Source organism: Pelodiscus sinensis, chromosome 2, assembly GCF_049634645.1.
Source record: "Pelodiscus sinensis isolate JC-2024 chromosome 2, ASM4963464v1, whole genome shotgun sequence".
Classification (NCBI taxonomy): domain Eukaryota; kingdom Metazoa; phylum Chordata; order Testudines; family Trionychidae; genus Pelodiscus; species Pelodiscus sinensis.
Genome location: NC_134712.1, coordinates 171,918,249 through 171,933,349, shown reverse-complemented (window position 1 = coordinate 171,933,349; position 15,101 = coordinate 171,918,249). Strand labels below are relative to the sequence as shown.

The 15,101-nt window shown below is 44.8% G+C and overlaps 1 protein-coding gene across 5 annotated transcripts in view; it reads right to left on the bottom strand.

Moving 5' to 3' along the window:
- PDE1C (phosphodiesterase 1C) overlaps positions 1-15,101 on the bottom strand; it is a 442,200-nt gene that overhangs the window by 290,391 nt on the left and 136,708 nt on the right. Inside the window, exon 1 of one of the 5 annotated variants that reach the window (XM_075921777.1) lies at positions 4,870-5,105. The exons of the other annotated variants lie outside the window; for them this stretch is intronic. The gene's annotated coding sequence lies outside the window, so the exon portion shown is untranslated. Of the gene's footprint in view, positions 1-4,869; positions 5,106-15,101 lie in introns of those variants that run through there. 5 annotated transcript variants of the gene reach the window in all.

Below are 15,101 nucleotides of genomic sequence, written 5' to 3'. Positions count from 1 at the left end.
TTTTTTTACGCCTTTTTTACCCTTTTTGCTCAGTTCAGCTGCTGCCGCTATTACCTTGTGACTCATTTTTTTGCCGAAGCTCACTCACTAGGCTCTTGCCATTTTGATGCCGGACTATCAGGAGTGCTGGACTATTGGATGCCGGACTATTGGAGTTTTACTGTATATATTTTTGATAATACATAAACACTACAGGTCAAGTTTAAGAGAGTTATTTCTGAGCGATTAACTCCCCAACTCTGCAATACAATTAGGGTGGGCCCACATGGATGGAGAGACCAACCAGCCCTTTTCTTTTTGAAATTTGCCCCTCATATATTTCCCTCGAGAAGAAGGGTGAACCAACATAATCTTAACATAATCGAAATATTAACTACTAGAAGACTTACTTGGCATTGCCCAGGTCCCTCAGGGCAGGGTCTGGCAGTGGGTGTGTGTGTATGTGTGTGCAGGAGTCATGGCAGAGCTTTAGGGATGGGGTGGGCTCAAGATAGGAGGCTGGGAGCATGGGGTAAGAGGTAAGGATAGGAGTCTGGGTAAGGGGTTGAGGAGGGGTTCAGGCAAGGAGTCTGAGAGTGGCGGGGGTGTGAAAATAAGGGTTGGGGTGAGGAGAGGCTCAGGGTGGGGGATGGGAAGTGCAGGAATCAGGACAGAGGAATCAGGCTCTGGCAGGGGGCGGAGGTGCAGGAATCAGAGCAAGGGATTGGGATGAGGGGGAGCTCAGGGCAAGGGTTGGGAGATGTCCACCAGCTTCTCCCCCAATCCATCCAGTGGGGCGGGGCTTCTCTCCCTCCCTCATCCAGCAGGAGCCATCTCTCCCCACCATCCAGAAGCGCTCTTCCCTCTCCCTCCCTGTCCGGTGGGGCTCTTTCCTCCTTCCCAGTCCCCCTCCCCCCTCCAGTGCTGTGGCCAAAGGCCGGGGGAAGGCGATTGGGGCAGGTGGGTCACTCACTCAGTCCAGTGGCCAGCAAGATTGTGGTGTGGCTGTCTACAGTGGTCACTATGCAATGTAGATTGTGGGGCAGCTGCCTACAGTGGTCAATATGCCATATAGCTCTCCTTTGCATTCACTGCCGGTAGTGGTTACTCTGCAGTATAGCGACCCTCCGAACAGTCCCCTCCCTTTCCATGTTATGGAAAACAATTCCATTTCAGACACTTTCCATTTTCCTGGTGCAATCAAATGCAGACCTTGCTTTAAATTAGAAGAGGAAGCTGCATACCAGATTGAATGGTCCTAGCTCTTGCTTTTTAGAAGTTCTTGAACAAACGGACAGACAAACAGACAGATGCACAATTCTAAAATATATAGATAGATTCTAATTTGCACCAAGTGATGCAAATTAACCAGATCTAACATCTCCGCCAAGGTGTCTATGTTTGCATTTTTCATTTTGTTTATTTGACATGTGCAGCTGAAAACACTGGAGTAGGATGAAAATTATTTTTTAAAACTTTGCCATCAGACTTAACATGTTCTATCACATATTGCAGCCGCTATTTGGTGTCCTTTGAGAAACCAATGCTGCAGTGGGCAGAAAAGCAACCTTTGAAAATCTGTTTACCGATTATGCCTCTCTAATACAGCTGTACAAATCTATCAGTTTACACTAAGTAATTTGTGGCGTGAAACGTGATCAAATCAATAATGAGCCCAATTCTAAAAACTCTTAACAACATGTTTAGCCCTTCATTGTCATCTTCCTTCAAACCTCATCTGAATACAGTAACATTTGGCTTTCTCTTCAGGGCCCATATCCTGTTACCTGATATGAAAGGACAGATTCTTACATCTATTTGGAGTCCCACTGGAGTCAGTGGGATTCAGCATAGTTGTGGTGGTCTGTAAGAGTGCTCAATTCATGACACGAATTTGATGTTTTGCTGCTGGTTTTTCCAATTACATGTCCCACTTTCATATATTCAATACTGCTTTCCATATTTAGGAGAAGTGCAGTAGAACATTCACTAAAAGGTAAAGGCCAGCTTCACCAGTTTTTTTTAAAAAAGTCAATAAATAAAGGTTAGATGAAACCACAAAATGGTTTGCTTTTTGACAAAAATAAAATGTGATTGTGTTGTTTTAAATGCAGTGAGATTCTTCCTCTCCTCTCTACACATTCAGCTCTGCAGTAAGTAAAGACAAAAGCTTGTAAGGAATTATTAGAGCTTTAAGTACATGAAAGCAGCATGGTCTGGTGGACAAACAACAGAATCGGGATTCAAATTTTGGTTCTATTCTCAGTTCTGCCACTCGAACAATGGGTAACCTTGAACAAGTCACTTTTCCTCCCCTTGCTTCAATGTCCCCATTTGTAAAATGGGCATAATGACACTGGCTTCTGTAAACTTTAAGAGCTGCTGGTGAAAAGCGCAACATATTGTTTCTACAGGTTGGACCTCCTGGCCCGGCACTCTCAGGACCCAAGTGGTCCTGGATGAGGGATTTTGCCAGACCAGGGGAGGTCATTTCTGCCTCCCGCTCCCCACAGCCACTGGCCTCCCAGCTGGCTCCCCCCGCCACCGGACCTCTTGCCCTGCCGCTCCCACTAAACTTCCCAGCCCTGCTGCCGGTCTCATGGGCAATTCACTGCCAGCAGCCCACTACCTTGTCAGCCTCCAGAGCTTCCAGCTTCTAAACCTCCACTAGGACTTTCTGGTCCTAGAACATCCATGGTCCTAACAGACCATGGATGTTGCTCAACCAGAGTGTGTCAGTTTAGTGAGGTTCAACCTGTACTTTGTTTTCCTCATCATACATCCAATACGTGTGTTGTACATGTTTGAAAATTAGGCCCCTTTTAGATTTAATTTCAAAGTGCAAAGTGCATAATTTAATTCCATCATTGATACATTTTCATGCACAAATAGCAGGTAAGAGCCCAAATTCACATTTTGCTATAAGAGTCCCAATAAGGTCTTCCAGATGCTAGCTCTTGTGGCTTTGCAGACACAGAGACAACTGTAGGCATAGGGATTTAAATAAACTCACACAGGCAAAAGTATGTGGGGACAGGCTGATTACAGTATGGTTTCTTAAGTTACTTGGCAGACCAAAAATCCATGTCCCCAGAGTTTTCTGTACTTTACACTTTTTAAAAATTCCTTTTCATCTTATTGAAAGAGCTGTAGGGTTATATTTGCTCATTTCAACTTTATATAGGCACCTTTTCTATTAAGTTCCTTTTACTACAAAATATCACCGATAGTGAAGCATTACCATCGTGCCATCAATCACTCACCTTAGAGTGAAGTGTTTTTCTTTAAATAACAGGGATATCAGCTTCCATTTGGGACTAATATATACATCAAAACTTACATCATAGGAGTAATAACATGGTACGATAAGGTTGTATAGCTAAGGGATCTTATACATCTGCCTCAGGCAAAAGAGGCCAGACAAATTTCTAAAGAAACCTTCAGAGTTCCTAACACAGAGATATAAACTACAGCAGAGGAACAGAGAAAGAGATAGGTCAGGGAGAAAGCAAAAAAATATTCTTGGGTGAGATTTAAAATGATGTGGAGAGAGAGAGACAGACAGAAAGCAGAAAGGTATAGGAATGTTGCTCCCGATGGCAAGAGCTGCACAGGAGGTGAGACACACAGAAGGAAGATACCAGAGAAGTGGTCTCCAACCTTTTTACTCTCAAGATCACTTTTTAAATGTCAGGACAACCCAGGATCTACCTCGTCCCTTCCTCTGGGACAGGGCCAAGGAATTTGGGAGTGCAAGGGGGTCAGAGATGCAAGCTCTGGGAAGGAATTTGGATGCAGGAGGGGACTCCAGGCAATGGCAGATTGTTAGGATGTAGGAGAGGGTGCACGGTGCTGTCTCTGGGTGGGAGCTCCAGGTTAGGCAGAGTGTTGAGGTGCAACTAGGAGCATAGGATGATAAGAAAGCACCCAGGCCAAGGAGAAAAATGCAGAATGTTTGTGGCTTTGTGGAGGAGTTTGCTTGACCACAAGCCCTGTACTGGGTGGTCTTGGCTGTTACCTAACTCCATCAGCACTTGTAGCCAAGGCACTGTCTTCTCCTCAGTTCACACATGCACCAGCCCCAATTCTCCTTGACAGGTGATTAGATAATTTGTTATAATCCTCCCACCTTTGCCCCACAACTCCCTGCTGAATGCACTGGGGCAATCCATGCAAGTAGTCTCGCCTCTCCTCCTGAGGCTGTGGGGGGCTGAACTCCGGCTGTGTCTACACTGCAGGTTTTTGCGTAAAAAGCTTTTTGCAGAAGAGATATTCCACAAAAACTTCTTGTGCAAAAGCGCGTCCACACCTCAAAAGCACATCACAAAAGCAATGTGCTTTTGTGCAAGACAGCATCCACACTGCATTGACACTCTTGTGCAGGAAAGTTCTGATTGCCATTCACAGAATGGCCATCAGAACACCTGTGCTTTTTCTGATAGGCTCTTTTTGCACAAGAAACCCCTGAGGAGCATCCACACACACCTTTTTGTGCAAGAACTCTTGTGCCAAAAGGAGCTATGCCTCATAGAAAGAGTTATACCTACACCGCAAAAAGCCCTCTGCTCTGCCATTTTACTGTAAATTTTCTTGCACAAAAACGCATCTAAGGTGTGGACACGCCGCAGGTTTCTGCGCAAAAATGGCTGGTCTCGTGCAAAAACCCTGTAATGTAGACATAGCCTCAGAGAAATACCTTCTTGCTGGCTAGCTCCACCATTCATCACAGCAATTGAACCGTCTCTCTCATAGGTCCAATTTAGCTTAGGCTCAAAAATACCCTCCCCTGTCAAAAGAATCAACAAAATCCCCAATATACATATAATATCCTACTAATATTCAGACACCTTCTGTGAATAGGTTAGATAATAGTGTATAGTGGATCAGTACCTTCTACTCCTGGGCCACTGAAGCCATTGAAGAGGAACAATGGGCCTCAGTTGCAAGATGATAACCACTGCTGCAAGATCTGGAGCTGTGACCGATGTGTGGCCAGGAACTTCAACTAGCAGGAAAGTGATGGTCTTGTGACTGATGTCATAGGGTTCTTTGGTCCTTGATGCAAAACTACAATTGCACACGGCTGCCTCCTGAACAGATAGCCCTGGGGTGACGTTGCCCAGTTCCTTATATAAAGCAAGTGGCGAGAGAACTCTGAGGCGATGTCAGTGACAAGTCAGTACAACTGGTTTGAAACCAGCTTTTCTTGCCAAGCCTTTGCGGCTCTAATTTCCCACCCTTTTAAGAACAAAATAGAGTCTAGTGGTAGATGCCATTTTGATTACTTGACTCCATATTGTACAGGCATCATAATCAGTAGCTGGGAGGAGGAGCGGTAAAAGCACACAACACACCTAAGCACTATCAATAACAAACCTATAAAACCTCCAGTAGACGGGAGGCAAATGGGCAGTTTACCATTATAGTAAATCCTCGCTTAACATGTGCCCACTTAACACGTTTTCACAATAGCACAATTTTTTTTTTAGGGAACATTTTTCGAACAACACGACCGTCCCCTCAATAACACAATTTCCCAGACTGGCCAGCTGGTCTACAGCAGCTGTGCGGAGCTTCCTCTGCCTCCCTACAAAAGCGGCAGAGGTTTTCTGCTCACCGCACCATTCCCCAGCGACCTCCTCCGGCCGGATGCCTCACTCCCTCTCCTCCGCCCCCGTTTCAGCCAGCAGCTGGGTTTCCCCAGCTGGCCAGTTGCCGGCAGCTGTGCAGGGCTTCCCCTGCTTCCTTGCGTCCGGCGAGGAGGGGTCACCGGGGAACAGCGCGGCGAGCAGCAAACCTCTGCCACTAGGGAAACCTAGCTGCAAGGCCCCTCCCCTCTCCTCCCCTTTCCTTCCCCAGAGCCAAAAATCTCCCCTCCCTACTATAACCCAGTCCCCTTTGTCCCCCAACCTTATGTCTCGGTCCCAGCTGCTAACAAGTGCAGGCTGGAGCCGCGAGTGCAAACGCAACCCCTACCTTTTCCATTATTTTCAATGGGAAAATTGACCCCACATAACATGTTTTCACTTAGGACGATCATTTTCTGAAACGTATCTACCGTGTTAAATGAGGAATTACTGTATAGCTAATTTTGCTGAGATATGTTGATAAAAATACTGGTTGCAACAGTCCCACAGACAGCTCACCACATTAAAAACACAGGCACATAGCTGCCCACAAAATGACCATCCCAGTCCCAAGCTCCCTTTGTTAAACACCCCAGGAAGTGGCTGGATTTTCCTGAGGAGGGGCAAAGCACCTTCTCTCCCCTGTCTGTTAGTGCAGCCTTGTCCCTGGTAGTCCCTTCACCCTCTCTCCTTTCTCCTTATTCAGAAATCACATTACTTAAAACTTCCTCATCATCCTAAATTACCAAAATGAATTATGTTGTTATTCCAGTTATGACAACAAATGACCCAACAACAAATACCATTATGAATTCATAGTAAGCAGGTGAACATTTATTTCCCCTGCCTAGCTGGGAACACCAGGTTTAAAACAAATAAAAGGAAGTTTATCTTCACTCAGCACGTAATCAACCTGTGGAACTCCTTGCCAGAGGATGTGGTGAAGGCTAGAACTTTAACAGGGTTCAAAAAAGAGCTAGATAGATTCATGGAGGTTAGGTCCATCAATGGCTATTAGCCAGGATGGGTAGGAATGGTGTCCCTAACCTCTGTTTCTCTGAAAGTGGGAGACAGGGGAGGGATCACATGAGGATTACCTGTTGTGTTCCCTCCCTCTGGAACATCTGGTATTGGATACTGTTGGCTGACAGGATACTGGGGCTAGATGGACCTTTGGTCTGACCTTGTACGGCCGTTCTTATGTTCTCTGTGCTGGACACAGGCTCTGCTCCATGAAAGTCCCAGTCCGAAGACAGGAGTATTTCATTTCAGATACCAAGGTGGCTGTTAACCCTCTGCAGCTGCCCTCTGTCACACACAGACTGCTCTCTGTTGGGGTGGGGTGGGGATGCACCTTGCATGTATGTGGATTAACCTGTTTGGGGCTTGTTTAGTCAAAGCTGTTCTCAGGTTGGGGCTTTCTTTGACTGGCAGCGTAGATTCTCATTCCCTCCTACCTTCAGCCTTGCAGTGACTGTTGAGCTGCAGGGAACTCCTCTCCCCCCCCCTCCCCTTACTGACAAGGCTGAGGAGCTACAGAGGATTCCCATCTCTGGCCACTGCTGCAGCTGCAGAGCCAGTAAGGATAGAAGACTGTGGGGGAATCCCCACTCCCCTCGGCCATATAGTCTCTTCTGGTTGTCTGTAAAAGGGAAGCACCCCGATCCATTGGACATTGCTGGAACAGCTGATGAGCAGTTTTCTGCTGACTCCTTTTCAGGATAAGAGGAAAGAACCTAGCAGCAATTCAAAGTATTGAGCCCAGCCCACGCCCCTCTCAAACTTCTCTGTCCCTTTAAGCACCTTTCAAAGTAACAATTCCCACTGAGAAGGCATCCAGCAAATCAGCCTGGGGCTACAGCAGCATGCAGCCTGTACTTTATGTTCAGCAGAGGCGTTTGTTAAAATACCCTCTGCTACTGGAAAAGAAAGGCGGCAGGAAGGAGACGAGGGACTGAGATGGAGAACCACTGTCAGAGCCTCTACAATCCACCAGTCGCTCACAATCCACAGGTTGGGGACAGCTGTACTAGATGTAGCAAAGGCTGTGGAGTACCATTTAAATTTGGACACCCCATAGATTTCACACACACACCTTCCTGACCCTCTTTGCTTCTCTGGTGCTCCCCCACCATCAGCATCACAACCCTTCCCTTCCCCCAGCCTTTAAGCCCCTATACCAGTGGTCACCAACCAGTGGATCGGGATCTACTGGTAATATCTTGGAGCCTCTGACAGGTGATCCTGACTAGTTTGGTCAAGAGACTATTGAGCACAGCACTTCAGCTGCTTCTCCCCTCCCACTGCTGCATACCTCCTGTCCTTTGCCTTGCAGCTGCCCCCACGCCCGGGAGCCTCCTGCTTGCAGTACAGAGCAAGGAAGGGAGAAGAGGGGGTGATGACATCAGGGTGCCCCCCTCCCACCCTATATCCTATCTCCACAGAACAGAGGCAGGGGGCACAATAGGGCTTGGGATGGAGGGAGTTTACTGGCTGGAGTGGTGCAGGGCCAGGGCAGGGGTGAGCCTGCCTTAGCACCACTATCCAGGAGCCACCTGAGGTAAGCATTGTCCAGCTGGAACCAGCTCTGAACCCCTGTTCCAATCATGAACCCCCTCCTACGCCACCAGCCCCAATCCTAAGCCTCCTGAATCTAAACTTCCTCCCAAAGCCTGCACCCTGACCCCCCTCCTGCACCCCAACTCCCTGCCCCAGGATCAACTCAGAGCCACTCTCACACTCCAAATCCCTTAGTCTAAGACCAGAGCCTGTGCCCAACCCTCTGCCCCTGCCTGGTGAAAAGGAGAGAGGGAGGACAGAGTGAGCAGGGGCAGGGCCTCAGAGAAGGGGTACAAAGGAGGTAGGGCAAAGGTATTTGGGTTTGAGGTAGATCTTACATTGCACTTAAATTCAAAAAGTGATCTTGTGCTTAAAAAGGTTGGAGACCACTGCCCTATACCATTCCCCTCCAAATCTGAGTGAGTGGTGTTGCAACCTGGCACAAGGTGTCCTGCCCCACCACTGCTCAGGTGGTGTCTTCATGCCCCCAACCACTCCAGAGCCTGTGAGACAAATAGAGAACGCAGCGAAGAGTAGAAAGAGAAATTAGGTCTATGTAGCTGTCAGGTTAAGTAGGACAATTGTGATTTGGATCCTACTGTGAATCATAATATTGGGTTGCTTTATATTTTCATCTGCCTTGCACCTCAGCAGCCAGAGTGGTGGATAATGGGGCCAACAGAGTATTGTTTCAGTACATTTTTATCTAAGGGGTCTTTAAAATGATAAATTCTTTAGTACAGGGACTGTGTCTTCCTACAACTACATGGCTGTATCACACAAAACACATTTGGGTTCTATGGCAATAATAATATTAAGGGGACAAAAGCTAGGAGCCGCTGTAGAGCTCAAATGGAGAGATCCTTTACAAGGCAAAAGAACTGCTAAGCTCAAATGTATTTTCACTGTGAAGGGAATTGAGGGTTGGATTGACAGGAAGTTGCAAGAACCATGAGAAGTAGTGAAGGCAGAGATGAAAATTAAAGCAAAAGTACCTACAGGCAATGGTACAGAGGAGGCGTATGCAGATACCTGAGATGGAAGAAATTAAGTACAGTGTTGAAAGCGATACCAACATTACAAGCAGAGTGGGGCAATGGGAAGTCTAAGACAAGAGACAGAAAGGAGCTGGGAATGTGTTCAAGGATGCTCTTCTTGCCAAAGAGAAACACTTCTGCATTCGAGACATGTAGCTGAAGGAAGTTGAGACAAAAACCACAAGTTTATCTGCTTGAGACAGGCAGAGCTGGTAAGCAAAGCAGGCGTCACTGAAGAGGCAGCAGCTGGTTTAGTGCAGTAGCATGTGACTTGGGATGGGGGGGGGGAGCGCAGGCACCTGGTCTGACTGTAGAGAACAGCACAACTCAGTTAACAAAACAAATAAAGCTACTAGCAGGAGGATATAGCACTCCCTGTTTGTATTATCCCACCTATGTTAGTGTGGGTTTTTTGTTTGTTTTTTTAACAAAAGTTCAAGTATGAAAAAAATCCCAGTAAAAATAGACTCTACATCATTATAAAACAAAGACTATTTTTTCTGTGCATGCCTTAAAAAACCCCAATCACCTAACTAGAATGTGGTAGCATATCCTTTCTCCTTACTCTGGAAATAAGAAGGTCTATGTTCCATGCCAGGGGCCATAGGGGCATGGACACAGAAAGCTCATCCACAAATAAAGGAAACACAGAAAGTTCAGCCACAAAATGGAAAATGACACCAAAGAGTAAAGTTCATGTGGAATGTCTGACCACCATTTACGACATGGAAAAAACCAACACCACCCTTCACAGAAATTGTAAACACTGTTGAAAGTAAAAAATTGAAATTATCATTCAGATATGTATGGTAAAGTGTAATCAAGGGGATCATGGACAGCACATGTCTGATGAACTGTCTCTCCTGAAGTTAGCCTTGATTAAAGTTCCCAGAAGTTACAGCAATGTGAATGGATGCCGGTGTCAGTGGATTTAAGCAGGTATACTATAGGCACATGGTCTCAAATCAATACTGTAATTCAAAATTCTAAGGGCATGTCTACACTAGGGAGTTATTTTGAAATAATAACTTCCAAAATAACAATTTCAAAATAACACTATTCCTCTTCACAATCAGGTGGTGTTATTTCAAAATAACAGGCTCTGCTTGTTATTTCGAAATAACTCTCTACTATAGACATGCCCTAAGAGTTTATTAAAACTAAATGAGTTTACCAAGACTATTCCAGTTTTGATGAAAATTTTTAACCAGCCCTAGCAACATGTCGTCTGTCAAATACCACTAACTAGTAGTTTCATCAAGGCTGGCCTGCTTTGATTTCTCACCTGACTGAGCCTCACCTGCTCAACTCCACTGAAACCAGTTTTAGAAGTCTCACCTCAGATCCTTCTTCATTCCTATGTGATGCTCAACAAAAACTAACAATTTCCAGGAAGATGATGCTTAGATTGTGATTATAAGCCCACATCATTGCTTCAGACTCCATGAGGATCTTCATAAGATTCAGATTCATTCACAACAATGGCACTTTGATGCATTACAAAAAGCATTGTCAATCTGAAGTATACTTTGAAAAAAATAAGTTTTAGAGAAGGGGAAAAGGGAAGGAGAGAAGAACTTTAGAGGCCCAAGAAGGCTTAAAATTATTTTACTATACATGTAAGTAAAAAGAAGGAGAGGGGAATGATGGCTAGGGGGAAGGAAGCTTTATAAAATCTTCAGACAATGAAAAATGTGGAGAGTCTGATGGTTGGAAGTGGTGCTATGAAGCATGATTGCGGTAAGTAGGTGAGAGGTAAACAAAGAGAATTAATTAAATATACTTGTCATTAGAGAGGAAAGTTAAATAACTAAAAAACTCCCTGAGCTTTAGCCTATTTTTTTTTCTAAGCAAACATTCTATGAAGTTCCAGTCAAACTATTTTCTGAGGAACTGAAATATTTGGACAACTTTCTTGCAATATTTCCAGCTGGAAGCAGAAGAGCTCATCGAAATCCTCTGTCTCATGAACAGACTGTTCTCACAGACTTTTCAGACACAAAAGAGTTGGATAAATATCTGAAATTATCCAAAATGAACTCCAGCTCAGACTATTCAAGGTTCACTAACTACTAATTACATGAATCCAGAACTGGGGGTGGAGATGTCTTTGCCTGCTTGCATGTTACCAGTATATCCAAATCACTTTTCATTACATGGACTGATGCTGCCCCCTACACCATAAATGTACTTTGCTCGATCCTATGATTGTTATATAAATAACAATCTATAATAATTAAAACTGTGTTTTCTAATACACCAATACTTGATAGCAACAGTGGGTAGGTGATATCTATTTATTCCACTGGGGTTAAAAATTAAAGCTACATTAAAAAGCCCATTATCAAATATTTATTTCCCAAATAGCTACTTATAGATTGTAATCAAGTTACCACTTAACCTTCTTTGTTAAAATGAACAGATCAAGCCCCTTGTGTCTGACTGTATAAGGCATGTTTCTGGTCCTTTCATCATTCTCATGGCTCTTCTCTGGCCCCTCTCCAGTTTATCTTGAATTGCTGACACCAAAAGAGGACACTGGATACCAGCAGCCATTACACCAGTGCCAAAAACAGAGGTAAAATAACTCATACTCAAGATTCCTTAGTGTATGTATCCTAAGATCACAATAGCCCTTTCGGCCACAGTAGCTCACAATCAGCTGATTATCCACCATGGCCCCCAAATCTTTTCCCAGGATTAATTTCCCCATCCTGTAAGTATGGCTTATGGCCTTTGCTCCTAGATGTATGCATTTACATTCAGACACCTTAAATGGCATATTGTTTGCTTACACCCAGCAAACCAAACAATCCTAATTGTTCTGAATCAATGACCATTCCTCTTCATTATTTTCTGCAATTTTTGTGTCCACTTCAAATTTTTTCAGTGATGATTTTGTTTTCTGCCAAGCCATTAACAAAAATGTTAAATAATGTAAGGAGATGAACCAATCCCTGCCACATCCTACTAGAAACACACCTACTGATTCCAGATTTCCAATTACATTTTGAGAGCTCTCAGTTGGCCCGCTTTAATCTATTTTAATGAATATCACTACCAAAAAAAGAGTGAAAATTATTTCTGAACCAGACCTCAATCTTTTCCCTGCTTCATTCCCTGTGCAGCAGACAGGCTTATGCAGGACACTTTCTCATTCCTTACAATATGTATTGAGTAAGGCTGTGGAAAACCATTTCTTCTTCAAGTGATGGTCCTTGTGTATCCTCCACATATGGGTCCTTACAGTCATGGCTCTCTGTAATACTTCTATCCCCACTCAGTTGTATTGGACAAAGGATAGTGTCTTGCAAAGCTGGGTGAGGAGCTCCCGTTGGCCATCCTACATATTTCTAGTAAAAGTGCATCTCACAAATAGGCTGTACAGATGACTTGTGGTCTGGTGGAATGGGTTCTCACCTCGTCTGGAGATGCAGAGGAACAGCATATGAGCTAATCAGTAGCAAAGGAAAATGCAGATTGAGAAACATTTAGAGAAAGGCTCTGGGTAGACAGAGGCTCCAAAATGAGAATCTGCCTTCAAAAAGCCATAGGGATGAAACATGTCCAGTAGGTCCTATTGTGTGTCCTGGATTTCTTTGACAGGTATCTGAAATTCAGTTACCATCCACTACAACAATTCCTAGTACTGCTTGGGTGAAGAGAAATGATGGAGCAATTGCCTCATCCGATGAAGGGGAGGATGACATACCCAGCACAACTGGTGAATCTTGCTCAATCTCTTCCTCTACGTATTCTCACAGAGGAGCCAGTTGGTATTAGCAGGGAGAAGAGAATCAATGCAATTCCCACATGAATACATGGATTGGATCTGTATGGATCTCACAGACTCCAATAAGACAAGTAAGGATCAACTGGAGGAGGGCCCCAAGAAATTGGGGACCAGCAATCTCCTGGATAGCCATATTTGGAAAGAGGAAGATAGTTACAATACTTTCTTTGGTGTAGACTGGGTTTGTTTACCTTGGAAGGAAGTCTCATCGGGGGCATGAGATTCACTTGATATGACAGATTTGCTCTACTGACAGTGCCAACAGTACTATGCGAGTATGTTCCAAGCTGTGGACTTAATAGGGCAGGATACATTTCCCCACCAGGTGGTTTCCCTAAGAAGAGCCAGATCTAATAGCAAAGGAGATTGTGGGTAGGACAGAGAAAAGATATCCTCCAGTGAGGTAAAGGACTCAGTCCTCCTTGGTAGTTAGGAGGTTCCTAAGAAAGATGATAGTGGATTCAGGTCATCTGAAAGTGCCGTGTTCTCCCAAATGGAGAATGTCAGAGCCATCAAATGAGATCCCAGCACTGAACTCTCAGGCAGAACCCTCTGGATACAACATATTGGGTTTATAAAATGAACCCAGAGATGACTCTGTCAGAGAATCAGAGAATCCTAGAGCTAGAAAGGACCTCAGGAGGTCATCGAGTCTACCTCCCTGCCAAAGTAGGACACAATCCCAACTAAATCATCCCAGCCAGGGCTTTGTCAAGCCAGGATTTAAAAACCTTTAGGGATGGAGATTCCACCACCTCCTTAAATAACCCATTCCAGTACTTCATCACCCTCCTAGTGAAATAGTTTTTCCTAATATCCAACCTAGACCTCCCCACTGTAACTTGAGACCATTGCCCCTTGTTCTGCCATCTGTCACCACTGAGAACTGCCTAGCTCCATCGTTTCTGGAACCTCCCTTCAGGAAGTTGAAGGCTGCTATCAAATCCCTCCTCACTCTTCTCTTCTGCACACTAAATAAGCCCAAATCCCTCACAGCCTTTCCTCATAGGTCATGTGCTCCAGCCTCCTAATCATTTTGGTTGCCCTCCGCTGGACCCTCTCCAATGCATTCACATCCTTTCTATAGTAGGAGGTCCAGAACTGGACACAATATTCCAGATGTGGCCTCACCAATGCCAAATAAAGGGGAATAATAACTTCTCTAGATCTGCTGGAAATGCTCCTCCTAATGCACCTCAATATGCCATTAGCCTTCTTGGCTACAAGGGCACACAGTTGACTCATATCCAGCTTCTAATCCACTGTGATCCCAGGTCTTTTTCTGTTGAACTGCTACTTAGCCAGTCAGTCCCTAGCCTGTAACAGTGCTTGGGATTCTTCCATCCCAAGTGCAGAACTCTGCACTTATCCTTATTGAACCTCATCAGATTTCTTTTGGCTCAATCCTCCAGTTTCAGTGAGGTGAGGCTGACTGATCTGTAGTTTCTTGGATTGTCCTTCTTCCCTTTTTTAAAGATGGGCACTACATTTGCCTTTTTCCAATCATCTGAGACCTCTCCCGATCTCCAAAAGTTTTCAAAGATAATGGCCAAAGGCTCTGCAATGACATTTGCCAACTCCCTCAGAACCTGTGGATGCATTAAATCCGGACCCATGGATTTGTGTATGTCTAGCTTTTCTAAATAGTTCTTAACCTGTTCTTTTTCCACCGATGGCTGCCCACCTCTTTCCCACACTGCGTTGCCTAGTGCAGTAGTCTGGGAGCTGACCTTGTCTGTGAAGACAGAGGCAAAGAAAGCATTGAGTACTTCAGCTTTTCCCACATCACTTGTCACTAGGTTACCTCACTTATCCAGTAAGGGTCCCACACCCAACCTGATCACCCTTTTATTGCTAACATGCCTGTAGAAACCTTTTTTGTTACCCTTCACATTCCTTGTTAGCTGCAATTCCAATTGTGCTGTCGCCTTCCTGATTACTCCCCTGCATTCCCGAGCAATATATTTATACTCCTCCCTGATCATCTGTCCAAGTTTCCACTTCTTGTATGCTTCCTTTTTGTTTTTAAGCTTGCCAAGGATTTCACTGCTAAGCTAAGCTGGTCGCCTACCACATTTGCTTTTCTTACTGCACATCGGGATAATT